Source organism: Agrilus planipennis, unplaced genomic scaffold, assembly GCF_000699045.2.
Source record: "Agrilus planipennis isolate EAB-ADULT unplaced genomic scaffold, Apla_2.0 scaffold61, whole genome shotgun sequence".
Classification (NCBI taxonomy): Eukaryota; Metazoa; Arthropoda; class Insecta; order Coleoptera; family Buprestidae; genus Agrilus; species Agrilus planipennis.
This window is the reverse complement of record NW_020438922.1, coordinates 105,423-110,749: the sequence shown is the minus strand read 5'-3', so window position 1 is coordinate 110,749 and position 5,327 is coordinate 105,423. Positions and strand designations below refer to the sequence as shown.

General features: G+C 36.2%; 1 protein-coding gene across 1 annotated transcript in view; it reads right to left on the bottom strand.

The window, feature by feature from the left end:
- Positions 1-5,327, bottom strand: part of LOC108732764 (cyclic nucleotide-gated cation channel subunit A) — a 103,109-nt gene that overhangs the window by 61,281 nt on the left and 36,501 nt on the right. The gene's annotated exons all lie outside the window — the stretch shown is intronic.

The window sequence follows — 5,327 nt, the reverse complement described above, 5'->3', positions numbered from 1 at the left end:
TTTTGATCTATCTCGTAGGGTTCAGCCAGCGTTTGCAATGTAAGCGCAAAAAATGTGTTTATTTACGACATCACATTAGAAACCTCTAAAATTATCAGTGTTTCCCTACTATATTATGCATGTATTATACATATAAACCTTCCTCTTGAATCACTCTATCTTTTAAAAAAACCGCATCAAAATCCGTTGCGTAGTTTTAAAGATTTAAGCATACATAGGGACAGACAGCGGGAAAGCGACTTTGTTTTATACTATGTAGTGATGATTGTACTGCTAGAGACTTAAATTTGATTAATATTTTACCATTCAAGCAAATTCAAGTGGTGTAAACTCAACAGCAAAATAATTTTAGTGTATTGTGAGGATTTTATCGGTAAGTACTTTTATTACAAATCGCGTTTGAAGTCGATTTTGAAAACATCCTTTATGCCACTGCGACAATAATTTCTCATTTGTAAATAATTAAATTCAAACGAGAGATGTTTTAATTAATGAATTGGAATTTACCGATCGAAGCTATGCGGACAAAGACCTTCAGTTTCAAACTTAATTTCCACTCGGCGCGGCTATTAAATTAATCTCTGTAAATTATTCCGCAGTGGGAAGATGACAATAAATACAGACGGTAGCAGTGTAAGTCCAAGGATGCATTACGATCATCATCATCGAAAGGTAGTCAGTCCTATGTCTAGTTGGACAGGCACCTCCACTCCTTCTTATTCTGAACTAATCTTCGCATTTCGCTAAAACTAGAACATCCCACATCCTTAATTATTTGCTCAAGATAGGAAAAAGTGGAGGTACGAGTCCAACCAGTCTTAGGACTGACGACCTTATGATGATGATGATGAAATCTAGGTCTACCTCTACTTTTGTTTCTACCTCTAATATGTCTCTGACTAGACCTGAGAAGGTATTCTACCAGACTATTTCGATTATCTTTTACTGACTTCCATAGAGTCTTCTGTTCTCCTATTATTTCTAAAACCACTTCACTTCTAATCTTCTCTATCTATTCGCTGATAACACCACATTTCGAACGCTTCTTCCTTCCCTTGCATATAATCCGGGAGGCAGCGACACAATTTTGGTACTTTGCTAGTATCAAAACTACTTTTTTTCTTATATCATAGTAAAAAACGTTAAGACTTTTGGGTGTTTCATTCCCACCAGCCAGTAATGCTGGTGGGCGGGTAGTCCCTGGGGACTACGCCGGATGGTAGGGCGGAAGACCCTCTTCAGCCTCCTTTCAGGAATCGTGGGAATGAGTGGGTGGTGGTTCGAATGAGAAAGATGAGACGGACGAAATGAAGACAGAAGAGAATTAAAGATTATCTGTGGAATAACACTGTCCCAGCATTTGCCTAAGTGACCCAAGGAGACCACAGAAAAACATGAGGCAAGGCAGACGGACCCTGAATCGAACCGGCGTCCTCCCGAATGCTAAGCAATAGTCTAAACCAGAGCCGGGCAAACTTTAACGCAGGAGCCGCTACATGAATTTAGTTTGAGTCACTCCATACCCTTCAATGAGTACGAGAGAGTAAGCAGTAATGAATAATTTTGTTTTGTCTTCTTCTTCTAACTTCCACTCCCATATCAAGCCCCTTCATCCCGTAGACGAGCGAAGCTACTCTCGCAACTTAAATAATAATTTTCGTTACTACGTTCGCAAAACTATTGGGTTTGGCTATGGAAGAGGGGACTCATTTACGAAATGGAAGGGATAAGAAAAGGAAAGAATCATCTCACTCGCACTCGCAGGATCAATAGAATCCACTTGGTTAACCTTGAGGATCACTCGGGATGCAAAAGATCCGAGTTTGCCCGGCTCTGGTCTAAACCTGTGGGCCATGCCGCTCGCTTATATCATAGTCTTACACGTACACATTTGTAATGCGAGGGTCAGCTGGGGTACCCAAGGTGGAGAGAGTAGCATCGATACCCACGCGTTTAAAATCCACCAAGATAAAGTTATAGATCAAGGTTCAAACTCTGCCGGCTGTTTAATTATATTTTAAAGAAACAAAAAATCATAGTCAGCTGTTGAAGTGGTGGTGGATAATACGTCCGCTGCCTTAATGATCATTAACATTTATCATAAACAATTTAGCAAGTATCAAAGTTAAAATTCGAACATACGATAATGTGTGTTTTATAATTAATTAAAAATATAATCAGCCGCTCATTAGACGAGGAAATGGTCGTCAACTGGTGATAATGTTGCAATTCGTGGTATAGCGCGTGCGTTGTAGATCAATTATCTTCTTTTCGAAAATGATTCCTAGCCGATGTATTTTTTTCTCATACACAAATTATTTTTATTATCTGATTGCAGTATTTTTCCAACGATATAAGTACTTACATAAGTTACATCCACATCTTTTTATAAAAAAAGGTACCCTTATTCAATTCGGCGCCGTTTATTTACAGATGCAATAAAATTCGCTCGTATGACTCCGTATTTAACGTCACTGTAGTATGTGTGTGGATGTTTTATTACTGTGTCAACGTATGTCACTGTACCAACACTAGAGTATTAATGGAACATTGATCTTTTATCTTTATTAAAGAGATTAAAGATTAACCGGTGGAATGAACAAGCGGGTTGCGTCTATCACAGTACTCTGCATTTGCAAACATGTACAATTTAACAGGTATTGATGCATTGATGGAAGTAGTTTAAACGGAAGAATTAGGCCAGGAGGCGGCTTTATATATATATAAGGTACTTGGGTACAACTCATTTCAAACGGTTAGAGATGTACCCCTTCCCTTTATCTGGATGCGCCGTGACAAAATTCAAAATTCGATAATATTTTATCTCGTTAAAATATTTCTGTCTTGCTCGCGCCTAGTCTTTCTATTCGGGCAGCTCTCCTCAAGGTCACATCTCTAACCGGTGGAAACGAGTTGTACTTATATCTGGTTTTGTTATACGTAAGTTTATGGAATCCTAACATTTCCTGTAAAATATACGCCAAATGTATGTACAGGGTTCGCGATTTTAAGAAATGTTATGATCAGAATTGTACAGAATCAGTGCACAAAAAAATTAAAATCAAGATTAATAAGCAAATTATGTTTAAAATACTTTTTATCCTAATCTTGCTATAAACAAAAGGATCTTTTAACAATTAATGCGTTGTTTAGATAAACTTCTACCTCTTTGTCTGATGTACGTTGCATGGCATTAGATGCTTATTTTTCTTGATTATTCAATGTGTACCTGTACTTATTTGTTAACTAACTAGCGTATAATTTTAATGTCTAATCTTATAAATAATGTTAAGAACAACCNCGTGAAAGATGAGTCAAAATAGGGTTGCAAATAATTTTATTGATGTAAACTCCATATCAATCATTTTATATCAAAATATTTACAACCCCATTTTATTTCCGATCTTTTACACATTGTAATATTAGAAAGAAATGGAATCCATAGTTTCTTTAGCTTTGGGTTCACCTAATAAGTGCAGATTTTCTAATCGTTTTCTAACAATTTTGGATTATATGCATTTATTAGCACACCACAATATCTTGTAGTTTTCGGTTTTGCACGGCTGGCGTATATCAATTCGATATTGTTTTGCGGGTTATTTTATCGTAATTCATAAAATTTCGTAGTTCCTTGCTAAAAGTACGACAAGTGGTGATTTACCCCAGCATTTGCCTAATTGATCCAAGAAAAACTTGGACCAAGGCAGACGAACCCGGAATCGAACCGGTGTCCTTCCGAACGCTAAGTAATGATCTAAACCTCTAGGTCATGCCGCTCGGTGTATCCTTTTGAATCGATAATGAACATTATTGCCTACAAGTTAACATTGCCAGTTGAACTATGCCACCTGTTATTTTCTTGACGTGCCTGATGACGGAAATGATACGGCATGATGAACAGATACCTAACTATCGAGAAAAGCTAAACTAAAACAGGAAGCCTAATACAAAGAACCATTCCAAGTTCAAACAGTGGAGCCAATTGCTTGGAATCAATCATTTTAACGACGTTTATCCCTTTTAAACGTCAAATTCGACATGCTCATTAGTTATAACTTCTTAGTTGCTACTTAGCATCCTGAAGATAAATTGAAGAAGAAGAGAGGTAGGTATACAAAGAGAAGAGAGGGTTTGAATGTAGAGTAATTTACAAAGTTTGACTACACCTACTAAGTACAGAATATCTTTTCTTTCCTCTTGGGACACATTTAGTTTGTCAAGTAATTGATCGTTTATGTTCGTCAAGCCTCTTGCTTCAACGTCTACTTGTTTGTCCGATGTACGTTGCATGGCATTAGGTACTTAATTTTTTTGATTATTCAATATGTACCTTTACTTATTTGTTAACTAACTAGCGTATAATTTTAATGTCTAAAACAGTTAATCTTATAAATAATGTTCACAACAACCTCCTTATAATAAATGTTTATAATTTCTGAAAGAAGAGTTGTTGGTGATTCAAGGTTAGTATTGACTTGATTTAATAAGTACGAAAAGTCCTCCTATTTTGCAAAGAAGATTAATCAGCCAACAGGAATAAGGTTGCTCAATTTACGAAAATTATTGGACACATATCAGATTTCTCCGATAGTATTTCATTGTTGTACATCTGCTTTCCATACAGCATCTTAACGGTCACGTGGGTCTTGCTGAGACCGCACAAAGATGAACGTTTTCATTTATTTATAAACATATTACATTACTGTTTCTTCAATATGACAACGGCGTATATATTGAACTTTTTTGACATTAAGAATTGTGGCAAAAAATCTAAAAAAACTTGGTTGCATTTAAGGAACATACCCATACTACGTCACCAATCTTTTTACCCCCCCCCCTATGTGACCACCTGTAGTTTATAAGTACCAAGACCCCTTCCCCCACTCTAGTTTTAACGTAGTAATTTATAAATATGGTTGTAAATCATTTTTTTTTAAGAGAATGTTTTGAATATAGTTCGAAAAAGCGCGAAATTTCCCTAGAGGATATGGAATACGTGACGAAAACATAAGCTCCTCTGCCCCTATGACTATGCGTGGTATTTGAAGACTCCCTTCCGCCCCCCCCCCCAACGAATGAGTCACATAGTGTTGGGTATATTTCCTTATTTTCAACAATTGATGGTACAGAGAGTGTATCTTTGATTGCATATTTTAATATTGATGTTTATCAGATTATCTGTTAAATTATTGATACTTATAATTTTACTATTAGAATTGTATGGAAACAATTGTATGATTAAATACTTGTTGTTATTTAAATAAAATAAAATAAAATAAAATAATTGGAAGTGGTCTGTATTCTGTCGAAACTGCCAGACGTGGATC